This window comes from Pagrus pagrus (assembly GCF_965226575.1).
Source record: "Pagrus pagrus genome assembly, chromosome: 9".
Classification (NCBI taxonomy): Eukaryota; Metazoa; Chordata; class Actinopteri; order Spariformes; family Sparidae; genus Pagrus; species Pagrus pagrus.
The window spans coordinates 25,548,250-25,563,346 of record NC_140193.1 but is presented as its reverse complement, the minus strand read 5'-3'; the positions used below and the strand labels follow the sequence as shown (position 1 = coordinate 25,563,346).

General features: G+C 41.5%; 1 protein-coding gene across 6 annotated transcripts in view; it reads left to right on the top strand.

Annotated features, from left to right (window-relative positions):
* Nucleotides 1-15,097, top strand: part of sema5ba (sema domain, seven thrombospondin repeats (type 1 and type 1-like), transmembrane domain (TM) and short cytoplasmic domain, (semaphorin) 5Ba) — a 188,035-nt gene that overhangs the window by 15,844 nt on the left and 157,094 nt on the right. The window contains exon 1 of one of the 6 annotated variants that reach the window (XM_084361448.1): nt 11,567-11,620. The exons of the other annotated variants lie outside the window; for them this stretch is intronic. The gene's annotated coding sequence lies outside the window, so the exon portion shown is untranslated. Of the gene's footprint in view, nt 1-11,566; nt 11,621-15,097 lie in introns of those variants that run through there. 6 annotated transcript variants of the gene reach the window in all.

The window sequence follows — 15,097 nt, the reverse complement described above, 5'->3', positions numbered from 1 at the left end:
GCCAATTTGTGGTGCTTAGACCGTGTTTAACTTCAGGTGTCCTTTCTCTGTCCCGCTCGTCTCCTCAGCCTCTGAGATTGTCTTTCTTCCGTGTTGTGATTTGCTTTGCATCAGAAAGGTAACCTGCAGGCGATGTAAATGAGTGTTTTCCACTGGCTGCATATTTCTGGGAGAGATGTGTGTTAGCGGGGAGCTCCCCGTGTGTCTTCAATTCTTTGTTCTTTCGCGAGTTGTGTGCCTCGGATTAGTTTCATCAAACACTTCAAATGATTTTTATAATCTTCAACAGGTAATGCATTTGGAATCACTGCACTCCGTCAGATCTGAGAGAGGCTGAGAGTTTTAACTCTTTGTTTTTGTCTTGTAATTCCCGCGAGCCTCCTCTGCTCTGCAGGTGTTGCCAGCACAATATAACAGCTATTACACTTTGACTATTCTGTTTACACAGCAACGCGCTAGTTCCATGAAGGCACGCAGCCATGTATGATATCAGTGGTTTAATGAGATTTTCAGCGAATGTAACAGTCCAGCTGTTATAAGAACATTTCTGCGGCTCTTCCAGGATAGACACATCATTACTTTTGGGAAAAGGAGCAGAATGGTTGGAGGATTTTTTTTCTTTTTTTGTGTTTTTCATTTCATAATTGTATTGTCATACTTTCGTAATATTAATAATCTCATTGTGGTGTATATATCTTATCTTAATTATCTTCGTTAATTAATTCATAATTGTGGTACCATTAAATCATTGTTTTTTCATAGTTCATTTTTCTTAAGGGATTAAAGGGATTACATGTTGGATTGTTTTTGGTTGGTGAATATATTAACATTCTGAGTTTATAGTATCAATTATGGTTACGTCCACTTGAGGAACTCTGTTTTTAATCACCAGCTGTTTTTAGAGTTTCTTTGTAGTCACCTCATAGAAGTTTTCACCAGAGTTTACTGGCGGCATGGCATTGAAGTATACAGTAATCCCTGTGGCTACCTGCAGTTAAATGCATTTGCTTAGTGGTTAAACTGATTGAACGGACAGCTGAAGTGGTTCACATATGCTGGAATGTGGAGAGCAAGTTGTCAGAAAATGAAGAATGATCTCCAAATAAAAATAAGATTTATAAACGTATACCATAATTTGCGCGTAATCATGGGTACTCGCAGTGTGTTCCACTGACACACACACCAAGCTTTTTGAACACATGTAAAAAGTTACACGTGATCACTTTCCCTTTTGAAAAGCTACCCGTGTTCACGAACGTCTGAAAGTATTTATCACGCTCTTTTTTGTCATTTACAGATTGTTAAATGTGTGTGCACAAATCAGCAGACATGCACAAATCAGATTGTATTTGCATGTAAAGTTTTCTTTACACACTGTCCAGCTCCACACAGATGGAAAAATGTGACATCTGAGCTTCCAGTCAATGAATTTATGATTTCAAAGTGGGAAAGAGGTTTAGAATAAACAGAATTGTTGTCACTACTCAGTTTGAAAACATACCATATGCAGTAAGTAGAAATTAGGCAGTGCTTCATATTAACAAATATTTTTACAGCAACATATGTTCCATCTTAGTGTCAAGCGTGTAATGTGATCTATCTTTATATATATATATTTATATTTATCTTTGACCTTTGTGCAGACTGATAGTGTTTGAATTTTACTTCCACTATAGTAGTAGCTACCCATTCAATTTCAGATATTAACAGCGATCCACAGTATCATGTTTTAACAAGACTGAAAGAAGTGGGTGGAATTATAATAAAAAATCTTTTGCACACTTTTACAGTTTAGTTTAAGATCAGTATAAAAACCAGAATGGTGACTTTGTGATGGCTGAGGCTGCAGGATGACCTCGCTGCTGTGAAATATTCTGAAATGAAATGACCTGGCCTGGATCCAGTGGAGTGGCCCTGCCTCTGCTGACACCAGCCATTTGATACTGAGGACAGAGGACAGGACGAGTCCTCTGTGCTACTGTATACGTGTTTGTGTGTTTCTGACACTCTGTGTGATCTAGTGTGGTGGCTCCGGCCTCCAGGGACACCGAGACAGCTGGCTGGCACAGGAATGTGATGAAGACTAAAAGACTTAAGCCACCTCGAGCCATCCTCCTCTTCGTCCAATGCCAGTCCTCAGCTTCCTCTCTGACTGTGCCAGAGTCTTACACACCACAGGTGGACGATTACAAAGCCTACTGTAAACCCAAGGCAATGAGAAAAGAATCAAAGATGTGCAAAACTGACAAGAGTGAAAAGAGATATTTTTGGCTGACGATAAAAGCATTATTTTCCACTCAATCACATAAAATCTGTAAGCACTGCCGAGTATATTGATTCAGAATATGCACTCTGGAGCTCATTTTTTGTAATGGATGTTGTGGCTGTGAAGCTTTAGTGCGCCTTGTTGTTTGAGTTTTTTATGTTTGAACGACCACGGTCTTAATAAATTGCTGCTTTTTTATGGGGTCTCTTGCTGACTGAGTCGAATCCATTCCAGGCTTACTGTTTTTCCTATAAATGATTCACAACGGCACATTAATTGCTGTGCATCTATCAAGATTAAGAGCACATTATGCAGCTTGCACACTTGTTTGTGGCTTACTTACTTACTGGAATGGCACTTAATTCAGTGGCTTCTATCTAATTTCTTCAGTCGAGAGGCCGTGATAATGTTTTCTTTATCAGCTTCTTAATAAGGGCTGGGTTTCAAGTGAAGTCACTTATTCAATTGCCTTAAAGCAAATTTTAAATTAAATTTTTTTATTTGCCTAAGAGGACTTTACTATTTGTACAACATATGACACACTCTGACACACTTTGATTTAGATGAAAATGAGGGATGGTATCACTGAGAGCTGTCATCGAATGGCTGCTCAGGTTTCTTATTTACCGCGTCATAGAAACAGCACGCCACTTTTTACGACATTTCATGTGTCAAGCTTCTTCAGTGTCATGTGATGCTGCCCACATTTTATACATTTTGGGCGTGCAGGAGAGGACGTAGTCAGGTGATTCTCGTCGTCGTAACAATAACCAACACATGGTTACGCTGTGAAATGGTTGCGGTTTGGTGAGATAGGTTAGGCACCAAAACAGATTGGTTAGTTTTAGGAAATCATTTAATGTTTTTTATCAATGACATTCGCACATAGAATAACATGTTAATGGTCTGAAATGGTTTGTGGGCCTGAAAACTTTTGAAATCGGGCTACTGTGTTCATCTTTTGAAAACACAAGCCTTACTGGCTTCATGTAAACAGGCAATACTTAATTCCTGTCAAAACTGTGATGACAGTCTATTAGCCATGCATTAATAGGAGGACAGCAAGAACAATGGCAGACTATCGAGCTTTGTCTGTGCTGCTGACTCAACTGAGTTTAGTAACGCTCCTCCAGCAAAGTGTAGACTTGCTGCTCCATCACTGTGACGTGATGGTTATATTGTTATTCTGAGATGTTTAATTGCAAAGTTACACTGCCACCTATTGGCATTTCAATCATTCTTTCAATTTCAATCCGTGCGCACGAGGATCGTTTTCACAATGTTGTCGTGTGAATGTGGAACCACATCTCATGGTCTTCTCTGTTGAAGGAGTTTAAGCGATGAGACATTCACGAACAGTTGTTTATTAAATGTGTGAAGTAGCTGAGTTTATGCCTTGTGTCCTCAAAAATTGTTTTCTGTGGGCTCCTGGATACGTTGGAGTGAAATGAAGCAGAAATTGAATAAAGGTGTTAAGATTGGCGAGTTCTCATTTATGTCGGACTGAATCCCCGTCAGCTTTGATCTGCTGCTTGGAGAGGCTGACAGAAGAGAGGAGCTCCAATCACCTCTTTGATTGGGTCGTAGAGTCGTGCGAGGAAACAGTCGTTCTGCATTTGGCTGATGAAACCTGAATAAATTATGTATCACTTGCAAACTTCCTGTTGACTTGTGTGAGTTCTGCTTAAGGCACCTTACGTTTATTTAAGGTGTTGTCAGAAGTAAGCTAATTATGTTGTGTTGACTCCTCCATCTCTTCTGGGGAGCTTGAAATCAGTTGGAAGCAGACTTTCAGATTGAGAATGCACACTGATACCCGTGCACGAACACATTGAGACAGTGTAACACGCTTTAGTGCTTCCCTTTATTCCCCCCACCTCAGGCCATGCTCTCTTTGAACCCAAATTAATAGCCTCCTTTACTGCGTCACATATAATTTGAACCTGTCTCTCCGTTCTGCAATTCAATCTTAATTGCTAAGTACTTCCATTTCAAGAGTTGTTAAGCAAACGGTGCGTATGACGGATGAGTCTGTGGCAGTAAACACCAAATTACTTAATCAAACGCTCTCTCTATCTTCCTGCTGCCTTTCACAAAGTCAGGAACTCTTTGCTGTTGTCCCAGGAGAGGAGTTCGATAAAGGACAGGGGCGATGTAACCTGCCACTTACTTTTCTTCGGTGATATCCTCGCACCGCGATGATGAATGGGGGTTTCATTCCTGCACTTTCAAAGATGGATTGGGAGCTTGATTCCCAGCCACTCGCATGTTAAATGGTCTAATTCTTTCTGTCTCCTGCACCTCTTCTTGTCACACTTCTAAATTTATCTCTGTCTTATATTCTCTCCTATTTACTGTGCATCATCCTTATCATGAGCAACTGCTTTTTAATTCCTGACATCTCTCATTTTGGAGCTCTCTTGTGGCACTCTTATCGTTCCTCGCTTGATGTCTCTCTTACAAATTTTCTGCTTTTCGCCGAGACGCTTTCTCATTTTTTTTTTTTGCCTCTTTCAGCCTGTGCTCCAGGTGGAATTTCCATTGATTAAAACCAGACGTAGCCTGCACTTCTGTGTTCACCTGACCAAGCCCAGCTCAGGAAGATGAATCACTTGCAGTCCTTTTCTATCAGTCCACTCTCATTCCACATCCATCCCTCTCTCCTGGCTGTCGACTCCAAAATGAAATGAGCCCCAGACTGATTGTGTGTAGATTTAGGAGACAATCAGGTGGTGAACTGTTTTGTTTTTCTTGTCAGGTTTTGTATTTCGATGCAGAGTTTAGTTCAGGTAACCATTGCTGCAAGTCCCAAAAGGGTTTTGGTAAAGGAATATCGAAAATCAATCTTTTGAGAATCGAATGTTCACAGCCTGTGCACTTGAAAGGTAGATCTTAAAAGACCTTCTGGTCTGTCTTTGCGGAGCTGGGCAGCTGTAGTTCGGTTGGATTCACAGCAATTACAATGGATTCCAACGGTGACCTCAGGTTAAGGCCCCCAAAAAGCTCAAACTAATCACTCCACTCCTTCAGCATCATCCACCTCCATAGCATTTACATACGGTATGATCAGTATGTTACAAGAAATCATAGTTTTGCTGGTGCCATGCTGCTGTTCAATGGTCCAGTATTCTGGATCCCCAATGGCCCATTGTGAGTCTTGTTAGAACCAGCGCTCCTCTTGAACACATGTACTAATGTATTATTGGAGTGATGAGTGTTTGCAGCATGTTGAAGATACGGATCCACAGTGTAACAGTGAACAGTGCTGCAGGAGTTGAAAAGTTTTTGTGGACACTTTGATGTGTTTTGACCACTTTTTGCTGTGACACACGGTCACTCTGATCCGAGCTGCTGCTGTTCTGCTGTGAATCCACAGTTGCCATCCTCCACAAAGGAGCGAGCTACAAACATGTCAGAGTAACCTTTGAGCAGTGTTTGATGTTCCAAAGGTAAGAAAAAAAATAATACAAAAATGTACTTTTGGTCTGCGGCTGTCTTTATGGTTTGGCCATGGCCTCTTAGTTCAAATAAAAGAAAATCTCAATGCAACAGTATATAGTAGTTTTACAGACAACAGTATGCGTCCAACTTTGTGGCAGCAGTTTGGGGAAGGCATGTTCTTATTTCAACATCTTAAAGCCCTAAAACACAAATCATATCTGCACAGCGCCCTGACCTTCAAAATCATCCAGCATCTTTTGAAAGGATGTGTGTGATGTGACCGAAATCCCATATCCCGTCATTTTGTGACGATTCAATGAACACTTTTCTGGTCCATGTCTGACTTTTGGAACCCAAACCACGTGCTCTATCAGGAGAATCTTTTGTCGGAGTTCCTCATTTTCTCTTGGTTGATTGGAGTACAACGTGAAACAAAAGATATTTTGCTATCGTCGCATATTGGGCTGATGGAAGCCATCACATTGCGGTTTTTTTTTTTCCTGGATCCGTCATTTTATCTAGATCAGCAGCAAAAGTTAAGGGGGTCTATTGTGGGCTGAGACCCATCTGAACTCATAAGAGTACAGGTGTTAGAGCAACAGATTAATGAACGTGGTTTATTAATGAAATGTTCAAATATCACATACTGAACTGATGTAATGATACTATACTATACTTTTGAGCATGCACTGTTGGAGTGGGTGGAGTTCTGGTGATATAAGTCCCAACACATCCTCAAGTTTGATTCATCCCTGGCAGGGTTCATTCTAATTCTCCATACGTGTCCATACAGAGTTATAGTATGTGTTGGTCCTCTCCAACATTAGGAGTTGTGGCTGTGTTCGGCACCGCAGGCTGAAAGCCGTGTTAGCTTAATGCACATAATACATTAGGCTGATGGAAACATTCCACTCAATGTTCTACCCGTAATTTACATAGTGGAGGGTATAAAAGCACATGAGCTGCGCAGCTACATCAGCTGAAAAGGCTGCTGATTGCCGTAATGTAGCTGATTCTCTCTGTTTGAATTTGCTTTGATGCAGCTGCACACAACACAGGAAAGACAATTTAGTTTTGGTTCTGTGTGAGGCTTCTGTCGGCTAGCTCTCTTCTCTGGAGTTGCGTGGTGCTGCAATGCGCCCTTCCCCTCTCGTCCCTCCTGTTTCCTCCTCCTCATCGCCCACTCTTGTTCTTTCTTCCTCAGTCGGGGTGATACTTAATGCTGCTTTGCTCGGCTTAGCTTGCTTCTTCCCCTGATGGCGCCTGACCAACAGGGAAAAGACGCAGAGTTATCCTTTCTCTTCTTCCCTCTGGAATCCGGTGTCCTCTGGCTTGATAAATAATTCCTCGCCCCAGTTCGTCCGTTCCTTATCCTCAGGGCCCCTTACCCTTCAGAGCCCAGTGTCTGTTGGAGTTAATATGCATGCGAACGGCAGGTGCAAATGGTTTTCTTCCCCTCTCAGCGCCACATACGGTTCCCCCTCCTTAGAGAAAGAGGTAACCACTTCAGGACTGTATGAAAGAATCAGTTCTGTCTTTCTGTGTTTCTGAGTGCAGCTGCTCTCCACCCACAAAGTCGGGGGATTTAGCTGGATCGTATCGCTGTGCATGTTTTTAATGATGCAGCTACTGTCAGAGTTTTTCCTCAGTTGAGATGTGAGGTAGAGGAAAAGTGAGAGGGAAACGGAGATCAAGTGTTTCGGATAATGAGGGACGGAGGGTTTGAGTGTGCACTGTTGGGGATATCCTCGCAAAGCTTTGATAGAAAGATTCCTGTTTCAGGATTAGAGATGGGGAGCACATGCTGTCCGCTGTGGATCAGCACACTCTGACTCTTGCATGAACACTGTTGCATCCATGTGAACTGACCAGGTTCATTGACTTGACTACTGTGATCTAAGGGTTGAGGTTCAACAGCAGTCTGTGTCAGTATCGACTATGTTATTGAATCCAACTTCTTTTAAATTCAACACTGGTATCTGCGAAGATTAGCTCGGGATGGTGCTGGAAAAACTTTTTACTGAACCTGGATCCAGTTTGAAATCTAATTAGGGTTTGCTTTGAACAAATCCATCAACCCCGGCTTCACGAGGGAGCATTTATCTGATGTCACACAACAATGGCAGCATCCATGTGAGGGGGGTCGGGTGTTTTTGTATAAGGCGAGTGAATGAACTCTTTACATACGTTTCCAAGTAATAAAGTGGCGTAAAATAAAAAGTATAATGGCGTCTGTTACCTCACGTGCTATTTGTCCTCCAGTCTTTAGTTTATAATGGAGAGAGGCTGCACAGCTGAGGGCTGAGGAAACTATGGGTGCACAAGCTTTTTGTTCACTTTTGGCATCTTGCACCTGGAACGCTTTGAGGTCAGAAGATGGAAGTCTCAACTAGGAAATTCTGACCTCCGATGTAGTCTGGAACGAAGCATTATTGTAAATTGCTTCGGATAAAAGCATCAGCCAAACACAGTAAATGTCATATTGTGTAATGTAATGCATCAGTGATGGATAATTGCAGGTATTTTGCCAACAAGAACTGGATCTGAAACAGAAGCGACTATCCAAACCCAAAGCTATGTTTGGCTTTGAACGATTTCCGTCAAACAAATAACCAAACATTACAAATTTAAAACTTTACAAACTGTTTTGTCAGATGTAGTACATATTAGCTTTGGTTAAAAGATGTTTTATACATTGCTTCTTAGGAATAAAGGCTGTGACAGGATTTTTGACTCAGACTCTGAACAATCTTAGCAAGCTTAACAAATCTGGATGATTTTCCAACTTGGAACTGAATCTAAAAGGAGCTGGCTCTCTGAGTCCAGCCCTCATAACTCAGTGTGACTGTTGTGGTGTCTGTGTCACTGCAAGAAATGCAAAGAAATGATTAATATTCCATCAGAAAGTGTAAGGCTTATACTCTTAAACATTTCCAATGCTGCTGTTTCACTGATGTTCACCTCTATTTGTTTCTCATTCTTTTAAAGTTCATGACCAAGCCTGACTGTGCCATTATGTAAATTAGTGCTAAAGAATATGCTGTCTGAATGTAAAGCAGAATGCTCTCTAACAACACACAGGAGTCACATCATGTTTGCTTTTTGAGCTAATTGGGGTTAAAGCACACAGAGGCAGAATGAGCTACACCAATTAGCGCACTGGTGAAAAGATCGTGATGATTTTAGTGTTTGAACCAAATATAATGTTGTGCAACACACTTCAGCAGCCTCACAATAGGACCCATCACTTGAACACAACAGTGTATCACACGTTCTTCATGTTTGTGTCAAGTGCTGTAAAATGGATCCAGGTCTCGTTCTGCCAGCTTGGCAGGGGCCGGTGTGGCCATTTGGCTGCTGCACAATTTGGACGTGTAGATCAATATTCAGCTCAATAAGTATAATGTTGGTTCTGAAGCCGAGGTCGCTGATGCCGGCTGCCTGCAGAAGACTCAATCCCCCCGCTGTCCACTTCACTCTGCAGCAGCACCACACACCGCACCCGCAACCATCAAGTTCGGCTACAGTAACATGCATATGAGCAATCGCGGACACAACAACAGGCGAGTGGTAAGCTCTCACAAATACTCACATGCAGACTACTGTAAAATGATCTAACACAGCAACACACAAACACCCAGTAGCGGACACTCATTCACTCCAGTAGCCGAAAAATCAACAGCCCGGGGACCACACGAAGACTCTGTTGGAAAGAAGTTTATCCCACAGCAAACACCTTGTCTAGGGGAGTAAATACACTCACACAAGCCGTACACACAGACACAGCAGGACTGCACTGCCTGGGCTGAAGCAGCAGCACAGATGAGTTTAAAAGAATGTCCGACACGCCGCAGGTCCTTTGTATCTCCTCGTCTCTCTGATGTCTGTCTTTATACCTTCAAGTTTTTTGATGCATTTTTTGCTGGAACTGAATTCTAAACGAATCTCAATCATTTTTATAAAAAGTTTAGTTTTTTTCAAATCCAATATAGAATTTCATAACATTAGGCACTAGAAAACAAAAAGTAGGCCTCAGTCCTGCCAGGGCTGAAATGTGCAAGATAAGGTAACAAGTAATATAAGGTGATACGGTTTAAGTTCCAAGGTTTTGCTTCACAACTAGAGGTGTGCATCTCTGCCTTATAAGACGACTACATACACATCTAGATACTGGATTCTGTTACTCTACGCCACGGGCAAAAGATGGAAGACAACTGTCATTTTGGACCCACACTGAAGGGGGGGCAACCGCCATTCCGACATGTCGCCATTCCGACATGAGGCCCTAATTGTCAGAATGGCAACACTTATACCTTTAATTAAACGTCCCACCATTCCGACAAATTTTTCCTCCTAAGGTCGGACTGGCGGTATTTTTTCGTTTTTTAAACGTGTTGCCATTCCGACACATCTTTTAAAAGGGTTAAGGTTAGGGTTAGGGTTATCGGTTGGGTTAGTATTAGTCTTGTCGGAATGCCGGGACGAAACTTTGTCGGAATGGCGGAACGTTCGCATGTCGGAATAGCGGTATGTCGGAATGGTGACATGTCGGAATTTTGGGATGTCGGAATGCCAGCATGTAACCACACTGAAGGCAGCGATGAGAACGACTGGTTGAACTGTCACTAATGTCCACATCAGTATTGTCTTCTGCTCACTGGCTGTTGCCAATCACAATCGTGCTAATGACTTTTTCAGTACACACAGACAAAGAAAGACTTGATGTAGGAACAGACATTATGAATATAAACTGTCTCACACAGTCAGGCCCAGGTGCCTCATTGGCAGTTAGGGCGAGAAATATGAAGTAATTACCTCATGATTACCTTAGACCTTGCAGAGTTGTAGCAGGAGAAACTGTCTGATATTCGTGTTTTTGTCTGGAGCTTGCTCGTGCAAGTCGGATAAACATCCACATAATTACTCCTCATCGCCCACATACATATTATCACACCATCTGCCCAGGTGAATCATGCTACCAGTGAACAAACGACCAGACTTTTGTCCAGTTTTCCTTCTTTCTTTTAAAATCCAAATTTCTTCCAGACTTAATGCTGCACTGTGAGCCTTGTCAGTGATGTCGGACATGTTTTTCTTTATCCCTCACAAGCACGGATCCAATAGCAACGGAGGTGTGTGACTCTCGTAACAGCAACACGACAGTTAAAAATTTATAAACGATTTTCGATTCATATTAGTGTATCTTAACAGCCCCATTCACAACCATAACAGTGGTAATATGAGGTAGAGAATAAAAAAAAGTCAAATTACAGGTATAAGATCATTTAATTTTTTCCTTACTGCAGATTCAAAACAATTTAAAGACTATTTTACACCATATGAGTGTTTGAAAATATTAGATCAATAGATAAATAAGGTCTGTTTAAGGAAATAAAAACGTTGCAGTAGGCTATCACTGCTAACACTGAGAGCAATACAATATGTAAACCTGGAATGTGTAACGATAAGGCTCATGCCACAACTTAAAGAAACATTTCCAGGAGAACTAACGTCAACCACAGAGTCGTCCTTGGATCCTCTTCCAGGTGTTAGCGTGTTCTCGTTAGCTTTACCCCTGGATGCCAGCTGTGTTAGTCCACAGACTTCTGAAGTGATAATAAGTTTGACTGACCTTCGTCTCAGCAGACATTTTGCCTTTTTGTCAAAATCCAGGTGGAATTAACATGACCGGTGGCTCCATGGCATCCAGGCTCTAGTAGTGAGTCACGCACAGGACATACCAGGAGCCTGGAAGAGGCATAACTAAATGAGCTTCAGCTGTAATTATAGTACTGATTGCACCTGTGCTCTCTCAGCCATGAATTGTCAACTGGACTGCATTTCATCGTCGACGAGACACGAGACAAGTGCACAGACGTTACTCACCGTTGTACGGCGCAAGTTTTAGTGAAGGTAAGAGAAAAGGAGACATGCAGTATGACAGCAGAGAATTTAATTTTAAAGTTGTGTACTTAGTGAGCCCAGCCCCCATAGACTGTCTTCTTCTGTTAGCTGTAGTAGCTAGTGCAGGCTAAAGGGCTGTATTTACCGTTAGCTACAGCATGCCATGCTAGCTTAGCTGCCATGTGCGTGATAGCTGAGTCTGTTAAGTTCTGTTTTTTTCCTTAAACTTTTGATTTCAATTACTTTTAATCCTGCCAATTGGAATGATGAAAATATTGTAAGTAACTGATCTGGCTATCACATTTTTGAAATATTGTCCACTTACTCAAGTAAAATAAAACAATAAGTTGAAAACTTGATCATGAAAGTAAATGACACTAATGACCCAAATGCAATCTGTTCGACCTTTTGGGAAAATAAACATTAGTAAATGAAAGCCATATTATATAGCCTAGCTATAATAATAATTTTGCCTTCTTCATCACCAACAATCCCAACTTTATTGAATATTATTAATAGTGAGTATTTCTCCAAGCCCTGGTAGAGTATAGTCTGTATGAGGATTTAGCATTTAAATAGCTTAGTTAGCTCTACGTCATTTCTCTTAGCCAGTTGGTGAGCCGTGCGGCTTGTAGCCTTAAAGCTAACGCTGATGTATCAGGAGCCCCGGGCAGCGTTAATGGTGGTGCCACTTAATTAAAACAGGGACCCGCTTGAGCTTAATAAGCGTCAGACAGAAACACATACACATGACACAAGCTGTGAAATTGTTTTTCCACAAAGACAGAAGTGCAGGAACACATATTTATATAACACTTGCATTGTGGACATGGAGGAGTGGATGTGTGGGTGCGTGGACACAAACAGTCACCCAGCCCTCATTTACATTACTGATGCTTTCGCTCCCTCTGTGGCCTCAGCGCTCAGACCTTGTTTAAATCTTAGCTGCATCAGTCATTTGTCACCACTTTTGCAATAACACAAACGACCTCTCCTCTAACCTGTAGAGGTTGTCTCTGAGAGGAGGGGGTGTGGGTTCAGAGGTCACGCCGTATATAAACAGGTGTCAAGTGCTATGATGGAAAGCCAAGGACATATGAAACTGGGCTGGAAACCCGGCCAGGCTGCCGCCGACGCTGGGGAGGCGTACGAGCTGAATAACAAGGGTAATGGATGACTTAGCCTGTCAATGCGATGCCATGGTTTCAGGTTGTGCAAGTTAAACCGTCTCGTCTGTAAGAGCCGACCTTTTGGGAAGCAGCATGTATGTGTATGCTCCCATGTGACCAGATGTCTGTCTACGACAGCCACCGGCCTCTTGGATGTGTTGTATTATTTAACCAGTGTAATTGCCACCATCTCACTGACTAACTCTCTCCATCTTTCAAGCCCAATTAATTTCATTTATTGTATTCATTTACAGTTAAATTCACACATTTTCCCTTTGCCACATGTTTTTTGTGTGTGTGTGTGTGTGTTTTCCTCATCTGAATTGAGGATGAAGCTGTAGAGGGTGTCGGATGTTGTAAAGCCTCCTGTGAATGACATTGACATGACTTGCCCTCACTTAACTTAGATTAACTTTACTTGGATTGGGATGTAAACGATGTGAAGTGTCCTGGGTTGAACGATCTGTACAGAAGATGATTACCTGCTTTACAACATCTGGCTCTTCATAAAAACCTGCGGAAAACAGAAGTTATGAGCCACAAGGAACATTTTTGTCAGAAACACTCTCTTACATGTGTTGTGTGTGCTGCTATTTACACTTTTAATCATGCAGCCCTATTAAAAGGGCTGTGTGATACTGGAAAAGACTGATGGTCCAATCATTTTGTTTCCTGCGCAAATGAAAAACAATAATTATTACTTGAGGAGCTTGGAAAGAATTAGTAATTATAAAATGATTGGGGTGATTTTGTTGGGGAACGCATTTCATCAAACAACCAAAGTGGTCCCTGCTTTGTGTGATAAATTGATCCAGACTGATTGTCTCCTATGTGTCTAAGAACCTTGAAGGTTGACAGACATCTCTTGTAGGTCATGGAAAATGAGTACCTGGTGAGTTTTGCTTCGACAGAAATAAACATGCATAAACTGATGGTCATTACTGCCGTGACAAAATACAATTACATGCTGTTACAACTGTTATAGCTTTCAGTTACTTGAAGCTTGACTGCTTCTTCCCACAAAGGACAGGTTGTTAGCTGATCTTGATGTTTGAAGCTTTGTTTGTTGGGGTTTGGGTCTTTGAGGTCTAATGTGTAATAGCAGTTTCTCTGATTATATCCAGGGCGGATAATAGAGTCTACATTTCCAATATCACTGTATAAATACAGCTTTACCTCTGAATCGTGATGTTATCTGCCAGCCTCTTTCCACCGTGCTGTCTGTTCTCCCTGAGCCTGCTCGTGGACGTGACTCTCCACAGGGTTTTTTTGTTGTGTTTGGTTTAGTCTGCGTTTGTCTTCAGGCTGTGAGTTGTAAAGATTCTGTTTAAGTGTTTAAGTGTAAGAGGAGTTTTGTGTTTCCCCCATGCTGGGACTTTAGTAGAGCGAGTGGAGGTTATTGTTTTTGGATTCGTTGGCAGAATGTGTTTTACCTCTCCTGCATTCTGATCAGTGTTGGATCGTCTGTCATGGTTTTACATTTTATGAATCAGAAAGTACAGCTGGACTCGTATATTGAAGGGGCAACGTTATCAGCCGTGTTGTCTTATCAACTGGACCAACCTATTAGTGTTTGTTTTGGTCAGGATGCAAAAATGTGACAGTACATAATGCACCAGTAGTGCTGGTGGTAATTCAGAACCGGTGTCATTACATGGTTTATCTGGCAGACGCACTGTTTACTCTGCTCAGTGTGAGTGGAAAGAGAAACAGCAGAGAGGAGCCCTGTGAGCCTCTCCTCTCACTGCACGCTGGAAATGTGCTGTGTCGCTTTATTTTACATGTAAATAATTACACGTTTGAAATGTTTAGTGTGTTTTATCCAATTGTTTATTTCCAAAGTGAAAGTCAGCCGTGTTGACAGCATCCAGAAACATTAAAGGTGTACTATGTAGTTTTGGAAAATAATTAAAATGCAGAAAGGTAATATTTACAGTTTTATTATTATTATTATAGTTTTTTTGATGAATTTATTTCCATAACTTAATAAACAAGCTGTCTTCAGAAGGAAATAAGGTTCCTGAACACTGTTTAAAGCTAGAAAGGCGTCCTGCGAATACAAACAAAGTAAAACAGTGTGAAATTGTGTTGTCCTCTGAGGACAGTTTGTTTATTCAGTTTATTCAGTCATGAAAATTAATCAATGACGATTTTTCTGTTCTAATTCAAATTTCTTCCCGTAAACTAAAAAGTGCAACTTTAAGAAGTTACTTTCGATTTAGTTCTTGTAAGTCTGTGATTGAAGAACGTCACTCTGCAGGTTTGTTTTTTGACTTTGGGTGATGGTGGTTCACTTTTATGTGCATTAATGTCAAAG